This window comes from Heliconius melpomene, chromosome 3 (assembly GCF_056956725.1).
Source record: "Heliconius melpomene rosina isolate 202511_hmr_F chromosome 3, ASM5695672v1, whole genome shotgun sequence".
In the NCBI taxonomy this organism is placed as follows: domain Eukaryota; kingdom Metazoa; phylum Arthropoda; class Insecta; order Lepidoptera; family Nymphalidae; genus Heliconius; species Heliconius melpomene.
Window position 1 is genome coordinate 6,206,526 of NC_140391.1, and position 23,946 is coordinate 6,230,471.

Here is a 23,946-nt window from a genome sequence, read left to right on the forward strand (position 1 = left end):
ACATTTTAAATTTAGACTCTTAAAAATATTTAATTAAACATGTGTTTCATGGTTTTCTAGAATTCACCCCCTAAGGGTGCAAATAAAGGGTTGAAAGTTTGTATGGAAAAATCTTTAAATCGCCACCGATTTTTATAAAATTTGAAATTTAGACTCTTAAAAATATTTCATTGAATACATGTTTCGTGGTATTTTAGAATTCACTCCCAATATACACAAGCGAAGCTGCGCGCGTCCGCTAGTTAATAATAAAAGAAAAGAATCTAGAACCTTGCGTGTTTACAATCAAACGTTTGTGCCCCTGCCTCTTATTTCGTTTATCATTTTCTAAGTATTATAAATATCCATAATATAAATACATCAAGGTACAATTTTTATGTTTAAGGTTCTTATAACCGTATTAGAAAGATTAAGATGAGACAATGACTGAATTGTTTTCTTTAATTTTATAAGAAAAAAACCAGGCAATATATAATGATTACAAAAAATATGACGCGATTGAGGAACAAATAACGTTTTACAATATTACAAACAACTACAAAAATTCGACTGAATGCTTATCAGCATGATAGTAATGATCATAAATATCTGACAAATAAATGTAATACGAAAGTTTCCGAGAAGCTCACAACAATCAATGATTTTCTTACTCTACATCTTGTTAACAGTATTCGTTTATATAGAACGCTTTTGTGTTGACGATTGGTATCTATTGGTGGTATATAATTTGACTAATTTTTATATTGATCATTGAAGCATATAAATTATAACGGACGCCGGCGCCTGAACAACAAGCTTCTCATTAAGTCGATCAGTGTTAAAATCAAACGTACGGATTCATTGGTGAAATAATTTTTGGCGGACGCGGAGATCGAGTAACGGTGATGGCGTGCCATTGACATTCGTCAGAGGTGGTCGCGCGGCCGTCTCTCCGTGTCGCGCTGGCCACTGTTTGTGCAATCACATTTTCATTTAAGGCGTCCATCTTCATTAATTTGTATTGAATTGTAATTACAAGTGTTAGCGCTGCTTCCCAAATAGTGATTCGGCACTTGAACTTAATGTATCTCGTATGCCAATGTAACGTTTCATTAAATAATGAAACCGCACGTCTTGCCTGTAATGAATGAGTCGACATTCTGCCGCAAAGTTCGGTTAGCGGTTTTTTGCATTATGCTCTCCTTCTAGATTGATTTCTATTACATGTAAGAACGTTAAAATACTATAATAATTGGCAATTGCCGGCTAAGAAGCCATCTCTATTAATATCGCATTACAGAGTGAATGAAATTTATAGCCGTGCCTTGACGGTCAAATATAGCCTGTACATATTTATTAAGTAGACGCTACGTCGCTCTATGATATATATTTAATGACTGATATTCTTTCGCGAGTGATATTGTTTAATGATAAGAAAATTGAAAAATATTTATGCATCTATTCTTTTTTTGTCGAGATATTATTGTCAGACGTTTATATATAGAAACCATAATGTAAAAATATTTACGAGCTTTATATTACATCTATTTTAGTACGACGCAATTTCCATACGTTACGATATCATTTTTATCGTGGACTGGAGGTATAAAAAACAAGGGCTCAATAACGTAAGAAAAAAGAATCTTACAAATTTAATAGGCGGTAGAAGTGTATAATGATCTACAATAATAATCCTCTTTACGAAAATGTTTCTTTAGTTAACAATCTATAAAATAAAAAAAATGATACATAATAATCACATAGGTGTCTAGGAACAAGGCGAAACTAATGATAGAGGGTCAGTTTATGCAATAGTGTACTAGACATATATAAATTTTTCAACAATTTCTTTTATTTATATTTTTGTACCAAATAATGTTTTCACCCTTATTTTTTTTTACTTAGGCGAAGTTGCAAAAACAGAATCAAAAGAAATACAAACGATTGTTATATGTCTAACTGAGTTTAAACTTACTTTTTCTTTACATAGCAATATAAACAATTGTGGTTTAGAATGCTGGAGACGTCAGATAAATTTAATATGAAGGGTAAATAATGATATCTATTTTTTACTATCTTGGTGCAGAATGGATTAAATATGTGTCTAGAAATACTTTACGCTGACTAAAATAGATAAATATATATTTATAATAATTGAAATAATTTTAAAATTAACATATTTTTCCCGTTTACAACCTCAGTATAATAGTATGGAAAGTGAAAAATATTTTTTAGTCTAAAAATACTTCTACAGTTCTACAATCATAGATATTTTTATACAACGCTATGAAAATAGGGTAGCGTAGTTTACTCAGCATATTTATGGTATGGGAACGAAATGCTGAGGTCATTCTTTATAATTTTCATTAAAACTGAATAACAACCAAGATAATTGTATATTAATTGTTTTGTTAAATGTATTTTATATCTTCATTTTATATATGTTTTGTACAGTTAGAAAATTATAGTTCCTTCTCTCAAAGTAGTATTAAGTTCTATATTTAGGGGACGAGAGATGTTTCTTAATCTCTATCCATACCTATATTATAAATTCGAAAGTAACTCTATCTGTCTGTCTGTCTGTCTATCTGTCTGTCTGTCTTTTACGCAATCAGGGCCAAACCGCTAATTTAATTGTGATAAAATACTCATATAGAGATACTTGAGGGTCTCGGGATGAACATAGGATACTTTTTTTTCTCATATTTGTAATATTGTCGATATAAACCAATATATTAAAATACTTATTAATTTGACATGCAATTTATTCCGCCATGTTAATAACAACCACATGCGACCGTTGCTAAGCAACGGCTTGCAAAGTTTGTTCTTAAAAAACGTCACCTAAAATGAGCTAGCGTAACGCATCTCTCTATTGAAAACTGGAAATAATTTCATAAATATATTTAATAAATATTCGTATAGTTCAAGCGGGCGTAGCCGCGTCCGGGTCCACTAGTATATAATAAAACAGTAAAAATATTTTGTCTGTACATTTAGTATTTTTGACTGAAATGGATAGAGAAATACTTAAAAAGAATAATAGAAAGCACAAATATTTTTTTTAAATTTCTTGTTTATGTATAAATTGTTTATTTAAATAACCAATGTGGTATATATTGTTTTACGTAATTTAACACAGAAAGTTATCCACGAGAATTTCAATAATACAGTGTATTTTTCTAAAGGCGTACTTCAATTTGAGCGAAATCACCTGTCGAACTGTCGAAGCCTCCTTAACACGATATCTCGCGATGTGGTTGACGCATATCTCCGCTACTAAGAGATGCACTCGATAATAATCATTTTTAGATAATTGCGAGCGAGTCTCATGAATAGTAATTTTGCAATAAATTGCTATGAATAACGATCACTCGCAACGTTTAAGAGCGTGTGTCGTGTTTACTACTTGCCTTTAGTAAACAATTAAAAGCTTTAATATAATATATTGGTAGCATCTCGTAGCGCAGAGGCACAAGCGTGCGACTGTTAATACGATAGGTCGTGGGTTCCCTTCTCGTTTGATGAAATGAATTTAATTTTCTTCGCTCTGGTAACGAGGCAACGGCGTTAGGATCCGCCACCTAAGGCTAAAATAAGGCTCTCAGATGTAGACTATTGTCACAGCGTTACTGGTCCGCATTTACTTCTACGAATTGCCTTTTAAGATGTCTGCATCCAAGAAAATGAAAAATGGAAAGTGGAATGAATTTGTCTAGAGCAATAACGGTAAGTGTTACAATGAAAACATGCATTTACGAGATTAAAATAGAATGAATAAAATTACCGGTCGAGCGTATATAAATTTAAATTTTCTAAAGTTCTTCAGTAAAAGAATGAATTTATTTCTTAATTTTAATTTAATTAAAAAAAAAACTATAAAATGAAACAAAATGCCACTAAAGGATTATTTTATCAAATAGCAGTAGCAAGTACCCATCATAAATTTATATAGAATCCATAAGCACATGTAAACATTTAGCTGATATAGCGTCAGCGAGAGCAAAACCCATATAATAGGAATAGGCACGAAAAAAATTGATTCTGTTGATTATTTATATAAGCTCATATAAAGTCAAAGTTAAGCGCGGCGTTAAGTTCCGCCACTCAACATGCAATGTTTCGAAAATTGGGCGATGGAAACCGAAAAAAATACTTATTATTATATGTTTATACTTTAGTCATTTTGGTCAGCCATGTAAAATTTTAAGATATACAGACAAGAACGTAAGGAAAGTTAAATATGCCTTAGGATTACAACTTTTATTCGTAATATATTATACGCATATTTATCAATTCATTGTGGACACTTTCCAAGTTTTGATACGGTTAGTTGGTCACAGGGTTATATCGATGCTTACGATCATATTTACTTAGATTGTAAATCCATAGTCGGTAATGGTAAATATGTGGCTATGAGGTAAAATATGTGGCATAAATGGTAAAGATACCGTTTAATACGCACGTTTATTACAAAGATTAAGGCAACGCACCCTGTTATGAAAGTTGATAGTTTGTTAAGTATGAGTTAAGACTGTTAAAAATGATAAAAACAGGATATGTATAGTATAATGGACTTGTATTTGTGACAGTTAGGTTGAATTTACATATATATGGAAGAGTTTAATGTTAATCTGTCCTAGACTTATTTATTTTAATTTCGCGTAATACCGTAGAACTTCACATAAGTTTGTAGATAGAATAAGACTTTTATATATAAGGTGGACGGTATAACTTTTGGAATATACTCCTAAAAGCAAGTTATTTAAATTGACTAATAAATTAAAACAAAAATATACATTTTTACGAATCTTTAATCAGAAGAGTAAGGACTATTTCTTATCATAAATTGATATTTTTTTATATTGATAAAAGAAATTATTAAGGTCCAAGTAACATAACAGTTATTTAATCACATGCCAGAATTAACATGATACTATAACCGAACGTAAATTTATTTACGGCACATCAAAGGATGTGAGCAGTAATCATAAAGATGTAGAATCAGTTCAAGAGCGAGCCTCTATTATTTCATAGCAGTATATTTAATGAATATGCTATACACAATATATGACTGACTTACTGGCAATAATAAAATTGTAACGTCTTCCATTTCAGGGGCAGATATTAAAATATCTCGAGCAAAATGAATAACGCATATAAATTATGTTTAAACGGTGGATCGTTTACAATATGTTACAACTGTTGGATTTAATTTTTATTTTTGTTTACTTTTCTATATTAATGAAAAGATTATATTTTTCTTCAATGTCAAATGTGCTCTAATATTGTTAGTAGTTACGAAGCCATGCCGAATCATGCACGCAGCAGGGTAGGCAGAGAAACTTAGTGTCTACATTTTCTGCCGGATTCTGGAAGCATATAATCTAAGCCACTCACAGGTTTATTACAAGTGACATCTGTAGGTACCTATATACTATAGGTAACATATTATTACATACTTTTTTCGTAATTATTTTACAGAGATCATATATAAACAAACTTAAAACAATTTACATAAATTGTACTACAAATATTAAGAAACTTAAAAGCAATACGCTTCGTGGACTAATTAGTGTATGTTTATACGAAAACATCACGCATTCGTCCTACGCCGAGTGAAGCATATACCGTCTATATGCACGACGTTCGTGTCAATTACAACCGTTTACCGTTTCCAAACCCTTTTAGGTCCAAATGGTATCTTTTATTCGTATTTAAAACGACGTCGCACGTGCCGTATGTGCAAATGCCGATAACGCTACAGAAATACGTACTGGGCCACATTTTAAACATTCCTTTTGTTTAATAGGTATAGGACATATACTAGTAAAAATAAATTCTTTCATTTAGAAAATATCTGTATTTTAAAATGGCATAATAAATTAACGTTTCCCCAAGAACTCAAGTTACTTAAAACCTTTCGATTCATCGCTCTAGTTATATTATTAAAGTAAAATATCTGGGAACATGATCCAAGTGCAAATTACGTATACATCCTAACCCATAAAAGTAATCCTTCTCTTCCTGCGATTTTATGCTTCTATTGGAATAACGTAGCGAAATACAATCCTGTGATTGCTCTAATTATCTCTTTTATGAAACAGGTGGTGGTTTTCTATTATATTTTTTTCCTATGCTAGTTAGTACCTACATATAAAAATTTACGATCATTTTAATAGGTCATAAGCCGTAAAGAAATAAAGCTAGCTTTCTTTTTTATGGTCACATTATCTCGTTTTATGTGATGCATACTTACCATTGTTATATATATTATCAGAGAGAATAGACCGCGAGAAAAGTGTTGTACATGCGTCCAGTCCAGTTAGCACGCGCGGCCCCAATCGTGATGCGAATGTCGTCATGACAGATGAGGAAAAAGTAAAATTGATATGTACTCCCCAGCCCGCGGTGACTAAGAAAACGAAAGAGAACTTTCAACAGGATTTTAAGTTTCTTTTAGAATTTACATGATAAGTAAAATTTCTTTGTTCATGTATAATATATATTTGTAGTTATATTTTAGAAACTCACATTTTGATAACATTTAGACAATAAACAAAAGTAGTTTATATACTGTGTGCAAGTTATTTATGCGTCTACGGTGACGGTAATTATGTATATTTCTCAGTTTTTACCCGGACAAAGACCATGAAAATTGACTTTAAAACGAACATTGTAACCGACAAAATATATTTGCATATAAACAAGTTGTTATATTTTATATGTATGAAGAAATGTCTGGGCAATATTAGTTTTACCCTCGTTTTCTCTTTTTGTTCACTAATAAATACTAAGAAATGAATAAATAAAATGAAAAGCAATGTTATTATTAATAACTAGTTTTAATATATTCATAAGATCATCAGAAAGAGGAATTCATTAAAAATTAACAAGCGATCGTAGAACAAGAATACGCTTGTATAGAATGACGTATAAAATGTACTTATGTATATATTTTTAAGCTTCACACTATAACCGTGAATAGCAATATAGGCAGAGGGAATTTGGAAACCTATTGTTAAGAAACTTCCATTTATTTATTTATTTATTTATTTATACGGATCTCCAACTGTCGTACATATTGGTTTACATTACATACATTCTTAGGATATACTAATACTATTATGTACAACTGATTATAGGAGAACACATCATTCATCAATAATAACAATGATTAATTTACACTATAGAAAAAAATAATAATAATTATATAACAAAAATATAAGATTACTTAATATTACATAATAGTTAAAATCATTCACAATTAGTTCTATAAATTAACTTTATTGAGTATATGGTTGCATTTTCTTAAGAAAACTGAGAGCCCGTCACAACCAATGTCTAACGTGACATCTTCTTTCAAGTACTCATTAAATGAACGAGAGATGCGATTAATGGGACTATTTTGTCCAAGGTTCGTTCTAGTTCTTTCCGTCTTGAAAAACAGACATGGGTTGCGAGGGGCTCTCTGAGGTATCTTAATATTAAATCTACTCAACAGTTCACTATCATCGATCTTTCCTTTGAATAAATTATGTAGAAACTTCATGTCTACGAGATCTCTACGGTTTGAAAGCAATTGCAATTTAAAGCTGCCAATTATGTCTTCATATCGTTCACTATGACTTAGAGTCTTAAACCTATAAACTAAATATTTAATAAATCTTTTATGAACGCTTTCGAGCCTATCAGAATACTTCCTGTAAGCAGGAGACCACACCTGGCAGCAGTATTCAAGCTTACTACGAATTAAACTATTGTAAAGGCGTAGAATTGTTGCTGGATTTTTAAAATCCCTTGATTGCCTAAAAATGAAGCCGAGTAACTTGAGGGAAGCTTTCACAACAGTGTTAACGTGCTCTTCAAATCTCAATTTACTATCAAATATTACGCCAAGGTCCCTAACAGAGTCTGATACATTAAGATTTTTACCTGAGATATGGTAGTAACTCATAATAGGTCTTTTCTTCCTCGAAAATCTTATGAAGCTACATTTACTTGGGTTGAGGACCATTCGATTTAAATCACACCATTCTACGAGTCTATCAAGATTGCCTTGTAAGGCCACCACGTCAGATTCTTGTGTTATAATTTTAGCAATTTTTAAGTCATCAGCAAACAAATAAAACTGACAATTTTCGAATATGTCTGCTATATCATTAATGAATAGCACAAAGAATAGAGGCCCCAAATTAGAGCCTTGCGGAACCCCAGAAGTAGCACTAAAAGACTCAGAGCTCTCACCATGTATCACTACTCTGCTATTACGATTAGAGAGGTAAGATTTGCACCAATCAAGAAGGATACCAGATATACCAAAGCTTAATAATTTTCTAACTAGAATACCATGGTCTACCTTATCAAATGCCTTAGAGAAGTCCGTGTAAATTACGTCTACTTGTAGGTTTTTATCAACTGAATCGATAAGATATGAGACGTAATTAAGCAAATTAGAATTAGTAGATTTCTTAGGTATAAAGCCATATTGACGTGGATGCAGTAAGTTTTTAACATGATGAAATATGAAGGGGTGAACGATTGATTCAAAAACCTTTGACATAGTTGAGAGTATAGATATTGGTCTGTAGTTAGATATAAGTTCCTTTTTTCCATCTTTAAAAATCGGCACTATTCTTGCTTCCTTCCATATATCTGGAAACCGTCCCTGCACAAGTGAAGCATTATAAATTAAATGCAATGGAAATGATATTAAGTCAACGCAATTAAATAGAAATAAAGGGGGTATATTGTCAGGTCCAGAACTCTGTTTTAAATCAAGTCTTTTTATTTTATTTATTATGGTTTCCTGGGATATGTATATATTAGGCACTTCAGATAACTGCTGATGTGAATCAAGATTATCACCACATATGTCAACTATAGGATTAAAAACACAGGAAAAGTGCTCAGAAAATAGATTACAAGATTCTCTCAGGTCATTCGAATGCTTATTACCCAAATACATAGATGATGGGTACCTAGAGGAGTTTCGACGTTTATTAGAAATGTGAGTCCAAAAATATTTAGAATCAGTACCAATTTGATTTTCCAGAGTATGTATATATTTGTCATAACACGTTGTTATCAGTATTTCACAGTTATCTCGGAGATATTGAAATTCGATTAGGTCTAGGGGATTATTATAAATCTTGTATCTAGTATGAAACTTCTTTTTTTGCTTCAATAAATATATAAGATAGGAGTTAAACCAAACTGGATGATAATTGTTGTGCTTATTACTCTTAGGTACATAAAGATGTATTATTTCATAAAGAATTTGATAGAATCTGCTAATCATGTCGTTCACATTATCATATTTTAGGAGTTCACCTTCCCACGAAATCTCGCTCAGGGCTTTAGTTATTTTATTATAATCACCCTTAAAATAGTTATTTTTTTGTATTTTTACATGAGGCGAATAGTGGGCAGGGGAAATTGAGATTAACATTTCTAATGGTGGATGGTGAGGGTCAACATTTCGTATAGGATTAGTGCATTTTTTAATACTTACTATTTCAGAGTTACAAACCACTAAGTCTAGAATTTTATCATTATTATTTTTGACATAATTGAATTGCTTAAAATTATATAATTCCTTATGGAATTATATAATTTTAAGCAATTCAATTATGTCAAAAAAATCAAAATCAAAAAAGACTTTATAGTCTGACAGTAAACTATGAATAGAACTGTTGCTGTTAATTAAGGGCAGGAGATATGAGCTGGGGCTATGAAGTTCCCAAACAACATTTGACATATTAAAATCACCTGCTATAAGTGTGTATTTAGTGATACACTCATCCATCACTCGATTTGTGCTCTCAATAAATTTCCCTAACAAGTTAAGATTAAGAGGCGGTGGTAGGTAAACCGCACAGATTTTGATAAAACCATGTTCTTTCTCACTAGATATTTTTATTTTTACCCAAAGATCTTCGCATTCTGAGTTGCAGCTGAATACTCTAGATGAAGTATAGTTATTTGAAACGGCGATAAGAACACCGCCACCAAGTGTTTTGTTAATGCGATCCCTTCTGTACACAGTATATCTACTATCAAAAATTTCCGAATCATAAATAGTACAATTTAACCACGTTTCGGTAAGAATTATGATATCAAAAGAACTATTCTGAATTTTGAGTGCAATATCTCTTACGTATGATCTTAGACCTCGGACGTTCTGATAATAACAAGAAATATTATCGAAAATAATGGAGACATAACCCAACACATTATTAAAAATTTTATAAATATAACTATATTTAATAACATTAAAGAATTATGATTAATTTAAACTGTTGAGAGATTCAATATTTTTTACACACTTATGTTCAGATGACTCAGTTTTACGTACATATATACGTCCTGATTTAATCCATACATATTTATAGCCCTTTTCTTTGGCTTTTATACGAGTGGCTGCATGAAGAGACTTAAGTGACGGAGATAAATGCTCCATTACATAAACAGGCCTTCTTTCACCTGATATTCCTAAATGACTTGAGTTAAGCTTCTCGTTTCGGTCTTTTTGTTTCTTATTATAAAACATTGTCGATGCAAGAAAACCGTCTCGAATTCTAGGACTAGCAAATTTTACGAGAACAGAACGTGGCTTCGGATTCGTTTTATCCATTTTTGATATTCGGGTGCATAAGTGAATGTCTGTTTCGTTTAGTTTGAATTCCGTAACATTTGCTATTTGCTTTATCACTGTGACTAAATTTTCTGATCTATGTTCGGGTAGACAATGGATTTCAAGGTTGCTAGCCCTCGAGTGGTGTTCCATTTGAGTTAGTCTAGAGTTAAGGTCGGAAACAGATTTTTTCAACTCATTGTTTTCATTGTGGACTTTCTTCAATAATTCATTCTTACTTTGCACATCAGCGCGTATTTCTTCATATTTTTCTTCTATGAAGCTGAGCGAGATGGACAGTTGATGTACTCGCTCTAATAGTTCAGCATTTCTTGTTTCCATATTTTTTAACAGTCTAGTTTCAAATATTGAAAAGACAGCGCTTAGTTCATCTCTTACTATACTACGTAGTCCCTCCATAGATGGGTCGGCCAAAGAAGAAGGATTATTATTCTCACAAGGTGAAACTCTCGGCGATGTATTCTGGACTGCACCCATGGTTGACTGGAATGATGCATCACGTCGATTTTTATTTCGCATTGTGATATTGGCAGATCCAGTGCTACCGGGTGAAGATGGGGGTGAGATGGCTGGTAGTTGAGAGGCGTTTATTCGTACCGGTGTGTTAGTATTATCACGCTTAGGAATCTTGCAACGGCAAGCATGACAAATCCACGTATTTTTACAATCCTTACTCATTTGGTTAAATTTATTTATAGTTAAGTTAGCACACAGTAAATCATATAATTCCTTACATTTGGAACAAACTAAATAATCTTTACGTAGATTAGCAGAACAACCTGCACAAATTTTTGTCATTTTTATGAATTTGGTTTAGCTAAACTCAACCTTATTGCCACTACTTAAATCGCACAGTTCTCAAACGCAACAGCAAACCCACCCACTTTCTTATCGAATTCCGGAGATATTGCGTGTTGAGTGACAGAACTTAACGCCGCGCTTTGTCACGTTACCAGAGCGATGAAACGAAAATAATAAATATTTCATTTCCTCTGCGGATCGAACCCACAACCTGTCTCATTTACTGTGGCTCCTTGTGCCACGACTGGCCTCGATCCTTAATTTTCCACAAATATCAAAATACCTTAAGTATTACAATTATATAAAAAATATTTTCTTCGTTATATCAATCTTTAAAGTTAGCAATTACGTATTACTAATTTAGCTTGATCGTATTCTATGTCGGAAGGATACTTTTTAATAATATACGTATTATACACTACATTTGAAATGAGATAGTGAATCGGACGTTTAAAAAAGCATTAACCATAACATAAGACTTAGCTTTAAGAAGCTTTTAATATTAGTCACACGAGATAGACAGATTATATATAGAGAAAGCTATTATAGTTTTTAAAATATCAGTAATAAAATTCTACATAGGACCACATCACACTTCGAAGAGCATTTTGTATCAGATTATTTAATTTTACTTCTAACTCGGTTAAATTCGACGGTTTTAAACAAATTAACTATAGCTTATAGAATTGCATAATATGACCCTGCCTAGATGAGCTCTATAATCATCGATTTTTTCAATTTTCAATATATTTAAATAATAACTGTGTTTGCTAATATAAACTTTCAGATATACGAGAACAATATAAAGCTAAAGCACATAAAATATAGATGCCGCCACTTTATGCCGCTTTCAAAAGCCGATAATTACGATGCAATTAGGTATAATGAACGCGTAAGCACTCCATGTATCACGTGGCCGAGTGGATTGTTTCAAACGTATGGAGCTTCGCAAGTACTTAACTAGCACCAGACTTTTGTTGTATTAAGTAAAATTATTGTTTAACTTATTAAGGGGTTTTTAACATTTTTTAACGTATTATTCCACACTTAGAAAAGAAAAGTACTTATTTAGATAACTACATACAATACAAACTAATATAATATTATGTACATCTTCCTAATTTATGATCTTGTATATATAATATATAAAAAAAGTATTTAATATTTAATGACCAACTACTTAATGCTTTTTATGCAAAAAAAAACCAGATGTAATTGAAGGTTGAATATCAATTAATCGCGAACAAACAAGTAATTACGGCGGCTTGGGGTCAAGAGAGATTGATGAGTTTAAGAATTCATGCAATACACAGATTAGAGCTAGAAGTGTTAAAAAATTGCCGGCAATAACCGCTGTAATCACGCTATTAATTTCCAAAGTAGATTTCTCCAGACATTTCAAATTAGATAGTTTTAGAAAAATAAATTACAGTTCGAATTGATCAATGTCGGGTACATTGTGAGTGTGAGTCTCATCTTGTGTTTTTGTTTATACCAGGCTAGAACCACATTTCCTGGTTCATGAAGCCATAAAAAATCTTTGATTATGCCTTGATTTAAATAGAGCTCAAAGCGTGTGAAAGAAGACTGCATAAAGGAAATAGTGACGGCTGCTGGTAATGAAAGAAAAATATACGTTTTATGGGCAACACAGATATTGAGATACATGTTGTCGTACAACAGAAATATTACTTCGTTTGTAGTTTGTCTTATAAATTTTAATTAAAATTTTTCGGAGGAAAAGATGTTTCTTTACGAAATCTCTTAAATAATCTTATTGTTCTTGTTATAAATAATAATAAAAAAATACTCATAAATAACAATCCTTTTGTTTTTGTTATAAAAAATAATACTCGAATTTTTATTCATAACAAAAGCTTAACTACTAAAAGATTAATTTCTTTTTTATATATTTCTTATTTTAGTAATGTACGTGTAAGATTTCTTTATGTTTTACCACAAAGAATTCCAAGATTGTCATGAAGAATATTTATATATTCTATGATATTTCTATAAAATCTTAATTATTTTGATACGGCTTTACAGTATTTAATCATTTCCATACCGGGCAATACTTAATGGATTTCATTTACATTGTTTTTATCATGTACAAACAATGAGATAATTTACAAAGATTATTTTTTAATATATATTATCAGTTAAATCTGTCGGTTCACACACCTGTTATATTTAAATTACTAGAACGAATGATTAATGAAATAAACTAGAATGGCACGGACGTGGCTGACGAGTTTAAAGACAACATAATTATCAGATGGCGGTTATTAAAAATAAATATACGTCGTAATGGACATTTATGTGACATCTTAGTAATGTCTTTCTTTTTTATAAAAAAATATAACGAAATGTTTAATCAATGTATTTCATGTTTAATTGTTTCTCATTTCAATTTTTTTCATTTTTATAAGTGACGTCTAAGACTCTAACTTAAATATAGTTGTGGGGGTTTATTGTAGAGCTAACATAAGAAACATTTTAATATCTGTAACAATAGCTTACCTCGTAATCAGAAGGTAATTTATATTACAGATTACCTTATGCTGAAATATGATACAAATTCGTATCGGCTTGTTATTAATATAGACATTGTGACATACACTATACATGTTATCGTAAATATTTTAGTAGCCTCCTCCCGTTTGCGATTTAAGTTTATTATTATTTATGTTAATTTATTATAAAAGCATTAAAAGCAGTAAGTATAATACGTTTAAAGTAATATACTTGGGTTTTAAAATAGTTAAACAACTCGAAGAAGTCAGATGTAAATAAAAATCTTCTTTTTTTCGGTAAATCGACGCCATTGCAGGCTGCGGTTTGTGTCAACTTGTAGAGACAAGAATTTTGGTTTATTTGTACAAGATGCCTTTTGTAAGTAGTTATAAAATAATGCGTTCTTGTTTTTATTTTACGAATAATTCTAGTAAGTAATAAGTTGTTATAATTGTAAAAATAATTTACAGGATAGACGATGATGTGTACGCAACTAATTGGTAAGAGTTATCTTGAGAAAATATGCTTATGATATAATCAATCGACACGGTCCGTAGAGCTACGTACATAATAGAAGACTGAGAAAATGAGAGGTAATAGTGTGAGTATTTCCTGTTCTAATTGCCATAACATATATTGCGTGATGTAATTAAATGTGGTTAAATTTATTTTGATTAAAAATTCAGTTTTAGATAAAAAAAATAAAAATAAAGATAAAATGCCTTAAAAATCTTCATTAACTATATTTAACTAACATTGAATAAAAAAATAAATAAATAGACATCAAAATAAAAAAAAGTTTTTTAGGATCAATAACAAAATAAATATTACATAAAATTATAAATTTTTAATACTTATCAATAACCAATAAAATTATATATGCATTCTCATTTTATTGTTTTTATATATCCCTAAGAGATGTATAAAAATCTTAATGATGAGTATAATTGTTGTAGGCGCATACGACTATCGCGCATCGGCGAGATCGGCGTCGGCGCTTGGACTTGCCATTGCCGCGACGTCCATCTCTCCCTTTCTTCGGGTTATCGCTCTCTCTCTCCGTCCTTCGGCGGCTCGTTCCTCTTCTTCTTGCAAGGTTAAGGTTACGTCAGACGTGTTATGTTATAACCGTTGGGACGCACTGCGGCAAGTTCAGTGTCTCGACGAGAGTGGCCGCGAGACTAGGCTCGCGAAAAGCGCGTGCATCACGGACTGTGCCGCCTGTGATATACGACCAGTGAAAAAGTTCATGAACTGGGTGATAAATTTGTTAGAACAATCGCATTACGCTGATTCTTGAAAAAAAATACTTCAATTAATCAACTTTTAGGAGAGGTATGTAGTAATTATTTATTGTGTTATGGTTATATTTTTTACATATAAAAAAAAAATTAGGATTTTCATGGTGAAAAATACTCTCTATTTTCTTGATTTTGTTCAAGAACAAGTCTATAAATATTTTATCGTGGTTGCGGAGGCTGGGTAAGGACCTACCTCACTTTTCCTACGGGACAGGTTAATTAAGAGGTTATACTGCTATTTATACATATTCATAAGATATAAAGTTTCAGCTTCCGGATAAAACTGTTAGAAAATATTTTGTTATAAAAATAAACATATAACAGCGTATTATGGGCAACAACATAAATCAATATAAACAATTTTTAGAAAATGTTTTTTCTAAGAAGATAAGTGCATAATTTTTTGATAACATGTTTTTATTGGCAAAACACTCTGAATATTTTCGCATATATAATAAAAATGGCAAAAATTTCCCAAATCTCGGGACACTAATGATAATAGAGTATGATATAAAGATATCAGAAATAATAACGATATATGTCCCGTTAGGGTGGGTATTGCAATGTTTTTGCGTCTATCTTCAATCGTGTGTGAGATTGACAGGCTCCAGTGCACAACATACATCGCTATATTTAGCTGCGCATCGTTTCTTTCCATTCCGGGAAGGTTTTTTTATTATTCTTCAGTTTCTTCACCCTAGGGACATGATTTATTATATAAAGTAAACTTTTGTATGTTACCTGAATTAAAAATTAAAGTTAAGTTGATTCGTAATTCTTGGAGCATGAACGTTATTTATTGTGTATTATAAGCGAGGAGAACATCAAACTATAAATAAGTTTTTCGCGACTATAAAACTGTTATTTGGATTCCCCGCTGAGGAGCAAATATAAATTATTACCATAAATAATATTTACGATCTTAATGTATAACATACACGAGCAACGAAAACTAAACAATGAAAAAAATATTGGGCATGAAGAAATGGATATATGTTTATTATTTCAGATATAATTGAAATCAGAAAAATATAACACGTTTGATTCTTTATTACCAAAATTAAATGTAATATCCATTTATAATTTCTATTTTTATTGCAATTGTTTTATAATTGAGTATTGTGAGAAATATTGTAAGCGTGAAGTAGCATTCGTCTCAAATAAAAGACTTCAACGCGTTTGGTACTGCGAATATATAAACTCATAGTTTGGTGCTTAACGGCCCTGTTAATAAAATTCGATACAAACAGTATCAACAACCATGTTTAAAAATACACGTTTTAAAAATTTTGAAATATATTATACCAAAAAATTTCCGAATATATCATAAATTGCAATAAAGTAATTAATTCTTATGACATTATTTTTTTTTAATATTAAAGTTGTTTTTAATGAAACAAAAAAATAAGTTCGGACGTAAATAAATAATTTTATGATTTTTTTAAATTTTATTTGATAAACATTAAAAAAATTGTGATTTACACTTTACGGAATTATTATATTGATGTTTTCGCGACGCATTAAGATATTATTTACATAGGACAGCCGGGAAAATTAAGCGCTATATTTAATCATTTTCATTTCCACGTTCTACTGAGATAAAGCGAAGCATCTGTCAATCATAATTTCTCATGTCTGTCTTTACATAGATGGAAAGTACCGAACGAAGTTTTCTTTTCCAGTATTACAATAACGAAGAGAGTTACAAATATTAATTTGTATACAAATAAGCAATGTACATTTTTTAGATAAAGTAATTATGAAAAAAAAAATTACGTTACGTAACCTGTGGATAAATTAGATTAATTGATTGAGATATACTTAAACAAATAAAACTATTTAAATTTACGAAAAAAAAATAGTTGTAAATTAATCTACTATTTCAGTAATTCTCAACCTTTCAGATACTCGTATCTATATGAACACATTTTGCATTAGATAATAAAGCAATCACAGTAAAAAGCTAATGTAGAATTTAGGTGCAACTGTATCCGAGCCCATTTACCACAATTGATAGGAGTAAACGATTGGTCATACTAGATACAAACGACCTAGAATGCACGACCAGGGCCGGAGGTCAGCATTAGTACAAGCCTCTAGATAGGGTGCCCTGCCCGTGGTAAATTGAGACGCAGACAAGGAATGTTGTGGAAATAAATCCGTTTATAGCTGTTATTAGTTCCAGCTTTCAAGAATAGTGTTCTCTACAGTGCCTGGACATCGTATTTGAAATTACATTTCTTATAAAAAAAGATGACAAAAAAAGTAGCATACTGTAGACTTTTTATCATCGTATTGGTATATTATGGAGTTAGTAATAAAGGTCATATTAAATAATGTTTCGTGAGTGCACGCTCGGGTTTAACACGCGACGCTGTAAGAATTGAGTACAAGGAAAAATACGAATATAGCAACATTATAATTCAAGCACGGGATAACTTAAAAACAGATTTTTAATAAATATTATTAAGTACCTATTCGCTAACTATTAAAAAAATGTTTAAAATTTAAAATTATTATTTAAATAAGAATCTCAGTATCCCGATCATGCAGTGTATCACAATCGTCTAAGACTATTTATATAGCAATAAAGTTTGAAGGGCGGTGCCGAGTTGTGTACGTGGTTCGGGCCAGGATGGATTCCATCAGGCCCGCTTTCCATTGAAGGATTTTAATTACGCGCGGGCGGGGTGAATGACCAACTTGTCGCTATTGGATGTGTCTGAAAAGCTTTTGACAGTCACCTTTTTTTAGAAACGAGAACCAATTTACAGATTGATTATACTCTAAATTGGTATAAAAAAAAACCTAGCCTTTCTAAGCACTGTGAAGTTTTTGAAGCCCCTCTTATGAGTAGAAAAAAATTAAAGGAATATCCTCGTTTTAGCATTGGCCGCGTCTACATAGTATAAAAACTTTGAGAATCACTATTTGCAAGGGGTGTTAGTGTTTGATTTAGAAAAGAAGTCAACTAACTGCTTGTATACATAAAATTATACGACTGTAATTACCGTTAGAAGTATCAGGTATAAAGAATATTTGTGTTTGAAATTGTAGAGTCAAATAGTATTTGCGTGGGGTGTTTGTGTTAGTTCTTCATAGTGTTTGTTTTTCATACGACGCACTCAACTAGTCTCGGGAATTAAAACTTGTAGCATTCTGTTCGGCAGGTGCACACCTCACGTACAATGGCTATCTATGTATACGTATTTATAGACATAATAATCTACGTATACAGATAAAAGTATAGTGGGAAAGAGCTAGATATTAGCAATTATAATATAGAATTGATTTAAATAAATAATATTTATCAGTAATTTGTCGAAGTGGGTCAAAATTATTAGTCCGATTGAAAACGTTTATATGGTAATAGTATATCTGTAGTATGTAAATTCTAAATAAATTGTTATTTTTGGAACTCGTTTTCTAGAATACAACATTTTAATAAAATATAACTGTAATTTTTGTCCTAGATTTTTTTCCTAAACATATATGCGGCTTTTGAATTTGTAATAAATTCCATTTTAAGTTAGTGTCTAAGATGCGCAAAAAATTCGAGTGTGGGTGCTGGTGCGGGGCTGAGTCATCTCTGACATACATAGATACATTTGTTTATATATATGCCCATATGAAAAAAGTCAATTTAAATAAGATATATTGACACTATTTATGGCAATCGTCCGTGAGTCATGCATTAGATATTTATAGAGTTAAACAAATGAAAGTCTAGTAAATGACCAGTTTAAAAAAGATGTCAAATCTAGAAAGTAGAAAACAATTGAAGCAAATTCTATCCGACAAAGGACGTTTGTAAATTGAATGAACACCTGTAGCCGTAACAAATTACGATTAAAATAGCTGGTAGTGCGCACTAAATAGTTCAGAATCACGTACAATTGCCCGGTATCAGCTACAAAAGGCGTGAGATAAAATCCATGAAATTAGTGCTATATTGTTATCTTTGCCCCAGATAACGCGGCGGCTGAACTAAATTATATTCGCAAAGGCCGGCATTATGTCGTAAATCGGAAAGCCGTGTGAGCTTGAATGGGGAACAGGGGTTAAGTTCATTTTATGGTGTATGATAGGTTTGCAAGTGTAGCGGGCGCAACGCGTTCAAATTCTCAAATGATTGCATGCGATACACGCGAATCGTCTAATAAAATCAGCAATGGAACGGTACCGATGGCGTGCGTCGCATAACGGCCCGGCAGCGAGTGCGCTCCCACGGCTGACGCATTATGCAACCTGCACCGTGCACTGTGGTAGCGTCAACGAGCACAATACGAGCTATTGATAGCGTTGATCGCGGTCGCGATCGCATTCCCGGCGAAAAACTGAGTGCACCGTAAGTGAAAACAGATGATCTCTAACGATCTATTGATATACGGCTTTTGTCTGACGGTACGCATCAACTGAACAATAATAATCACTATTACAAGAAATAGCTTCCTGCAGCAATGGAGATTAGATCGTTGCCTACTAGTTGCGATTGGTTTTAGTTAACTGTGGCATCGTGATATGCTGGTATAAAGGTTTTTGAATCAAAATTGTCATAAGCAGACAGTATCAACAAGTGTTTTTCGCATGATTCCTAAGGAAACGATGAGCGAAAAAAATGCATTAATTGTGAGAATGTAGCAATAACAATTGCTAGCATCCAAGTAATTATCGATATGCGGATCTGTTAATAAACATTCTAAGAAATAAGCAAACGACTAGGTACCATCAATAGAATTAAACGTATAACTCTTTGAAATAGTCCTATTATTATAACAATATGAGTTTTGAATGCATAGGAACATTGACCTTAAAATGTATTTATTTGTGCACACGATCATTTTGGAGGGAGATTGTGGGCGTAGAGTAATTGCACGTTCGGTAGCGGAATTTGGTTGTGGCAGCGCGTGACCGCAGGCCGAAACGCACGATCTGTAAATTAGGAAGGAGCTTCTTTGTATCCGTGAGACTATTTGCGGTGAAACTAGCAGCTTTACACACCGAACTTCAATTACATGGGTTCTGTGTGACCCAAATATGTGAGAATACTTTGTATGGTGATGGTGGTACTCACAAATGTGGTGTATCTTTTACAGTAAGCAAATATTTCGTCGGCTTAGAGTGTATACCTGCTAATGCCGTTTTTTTATGTTTTCTTTGTACTCGTTTTTATACCATTTATTTGAGAGTGTATAAAAAATAGAAAATCCATCCATTCCATTTTCTAACTATAAAAGCTTACTTTCTAAATAAATAATATTTTTTATTTTGATTAAATTTAAAATTATTTTGCCTAAAGTATTATATCAAGCAACAATCATATTTTTGGTACAAAGTTTATACTCTCTTAATAGTGTGCTTTTGTTAACTTCATTGTTATTTTTGCTTCAGCAATCAAATTTCAATATAGTGAATTCTCATTAGAGTAAACATTTGAGTCGTGGTGCGAAGTAGATTGCTCAGATAGCGCATTGGGAGGTGTGGACGGGTCGCAGGCAGGGCCTATCTATCTAATCAGGCGTCGCTTCGTCGTCGGTGGGCGGCGATCGGGATAATGCCACCGCCGCGCCCACACGCCAATTATGTGGGAAGAAGTTACGATTCCCCAAGAGATACTGCCACCGAGCTAAACGAATTTACCTACGTCCCTATCGTGAGGGTTAATCGAAAATCTATTAAAGTTCAACTAAGAATTAATTCATTAAGATAATGATGCAGCACATTTTAACTTAGTTAATTATATTGTAGATACTAATCTTATCTAGCTATGGCTATAGCGAAATATTTAAATAAAAATATACTAAATAAAAAAATATAGTTTGAGAAACAGTGGCCAAACATAATAATTGAAGGTAAAAGCGGTAAAACTGCAAGCAACTTGTCTAGTCAGCCAGCTCATCGATCGGACGGAGTCAGCGGCCGCCGAGCTAATTACAATTAACACTGTTCACATTCGAACAGGAACACGTCCACATAAGGGACAGGTATTCGCTTCTCATAATGGTAGGATGTTATAATTATGTAACAACCAGACAAGCTTTAGTAAAAGATGTAGTAAAGAAAAAAACATGTATTATTTTTAAAAACAAGTAGATATATGCTAGTCGATTGCGTTAATATAATGTTTGCTCTTTTAATTGTATTAGTAAGGCAATGTGGTTTGGTTATTGCAGATGCAACAACGTTGACTTTATTGTAATTTTTAAAGAACGTAATAGTTATTATGTTAAATTATTAAAAATCACGCTATAAACTGATTTAATTACGACGTAGTTGCTTGGCTCCCAATTACACAGTCCATATTAAATTATATTCGAACCATAACTAAACTTTGTTTTGACAATAAATATTACCCTTTTTTTCAAAGTCTAAGAAATTGAAATGTGGTTCGGACCTATTAAGGTAATGCGGGGTTGCTTCACGTTCATTTACAAGCGTAGCAGCTTTCTTCTTCATTTAAAAAACTAAAACAAAATAAGTATAATCACATTGCCACAAGCACTTATTAGATTTTTAACTTACTTTTTCTTAGTCTACTTCGCTTAACTATAGAGTAAGATAGCTTTATACTAATGTAAATACGAATGACACTATGTGATTATTTTACATTTCTATTACGATGATTACATTTAATATTATTGTTTTTAATTAAATGAATAATGTATTTTGTCGAAAATATTTTTTTAAATGGAAAGTTACTTTTTGAAAATCTCACATATCTTTAAAAAAATCAAAAGAAAATATTCCACTGTTTTATTCTCATTTGTTTTTAAAACGCAAAAAAAAATTAAAAAGATGACAGTAGATTATACATATAGATATATTAAACGTGATCGTAATCACAAAATGCGCTCACTCGAACACGCGTCTCGTACGTAGATAGCCTACGGCGTACTCGGATTTCCGGTTTCCTATTAATAAATTTATACAATAAATACTCCTTTATTAATAAATCTATTGTAAGATAGATAAGTTATTATATTCTATACTTAATATTACCATTAAAAAAACTGTTAAATATCAATCCGTTACTTCACACAAACTCTTACTTTCCACCATCAAAATTCTTACCCCAGAAAGTGTAATATAGATAGATATAGATAGATAGATATGTGTCAAACGTTTAAGAATCGGACGTCAACAAGATCAAACATTACCATTCTACGTACAACGCCTAACCACTTATTCGGTCCGCGGCGACCGTTATCCGGCGCACGCACGCCACTTGCCTGCATCAATGGCATATTTTTCCTCGGCGAAACTCCTCACACGTTGGCTATTCAAGGTTAACCCGGTCAGCGTAACTCATTGTTTACATTAGTGTCGCAGTGAAACACTGCTCTAGGATCTGTAGGTTTGTAATTTTCTTTTTGGCATATGATATGCAGTCGAAAATTGATGTTTTATATTGTATAGCAAATTCGAAAATATCAAATAAACTTGATAAAGGCCGCCGTGGCGAATGGGCACAACGAGATGGTTGTGGGTTTGATTCCCACTAGGGGGATTGAATTATTATTTATTCATATTTTCATTCGCTCTGGTACCAAGGGAAAAGCTCGGCTCGCAATGCCTCGAAAACTTGTCTTGAGACTCGGTTCTCTCTGCCTATCCCGCAATATGCGGGATACAGCGTGAAGCTGATTTTTTTCGGCAAACAACCACCTTAGGTGAGTAACAAAAAAACTAATAATCAATAAGCTTTTCAATAGCAATACATAATATAAATGTCATAATCTTAAGTTTACGATAATAATATGCATAGGTAAGATGTTCAATAGCGATTGGAACAGTATTAGGGGCGTGGGTGTTTATTTCACATATGACAGTCGTCATTTCGAATCAAGATGAAACGACCGGGTCTAATCTAAGTTTCTTAATGGTTTTTCTGACGGGCAATATCAGCATCAGAAACGGCCAGTTAATTGGAAATGCATCCAATAATAGTTGAAACCCACGCTGTTATCTAGTTATGTCGAAACTACGTACGATGCGTGAGTGATCTCGCCATGTACAATTAAGTAAACCGATTTTAATATACAGCCAACATCTGTTACAAGCGTTAAAAAAAATATATAAAATTTGAAAAGTTATTTTTGACAGCAGTAAAAAAAAAGTATTTCAAGTGCGATAATTAATTACGGTTAGTAGAACGTTTCATTTATTTCATCGTTTAAAAAAAACAAGATAAATTGGGCCAGGCAGTGCAAGGGGAAGTGTGTACTCATTATTGTAGAAAGTAAAGCGTATGTATCCGCGAGGCCCGAGTGCGTGTTGATAAAACCTGTCGATCTGACCGTACCACACAAGTTTCCTTGAACTGGTTTATCTTTAAGCAAGCTCGGTAATGAAGCTATTTACTTTGCTAATTACGTTAAGGCAGGTATACAGGAGTACATTTCTTTTGGTATATTTAAAGTAAGAAATATATATTACGATTGTTACGTAATATTTTTCTACTGCTAGTATATATTTGGAACTTGTGATCATTTCAAAATGTACTATTTTTGGAGATAAAAAGGAGCTTAAAAGAAGAAAATGGAATCCTTATAGGATTGTCCCGTCTGTCAGTCTTTCGTCTGTTAAATCATTTTTGTTGTTTGGTTCTGTATATACTTAAATTCATCAATATTTATTATCTGTACTTTCCTTTGACCGACAATCATGGACTTGGCACGGAACGCTCGGTGGGCG

The 23,946-nt window shown here is 32.2% G+C and overlaps 2 protein-coding genes across 8 annotated transcripts in view; one reads left to right on the plus strand and one right to left on the minus strand.

Annotated features, from left to right (window-relative positions):
* The window catches only part of Atg16 (Autophagy-related 16), a 113,754-nt gene that overhangs the window by 52,268 nt on the left and 37,540 nt on the right, over positions 1–23,946 (minus strand). The gene's annotated exons all lie outside the window — the stretch shown is intronic.
* The window catches only part of LOC146539975 (uncharacterized), a 30,896-nt gene continuing 22,042 nt past the window's right edge, over positions 15,093–23,946 (plus strand). For both annotated transcript variants that reach the window (XM_085207990.1, XM_085207991.1), the window contains exon 1: positions 15,093–15,286. The gene's annotated coding sequence lies outside the window, so the exon portion shown is untranslated. The remainder of the gene's footprint in view (positions 15,287–23,946) is intronic.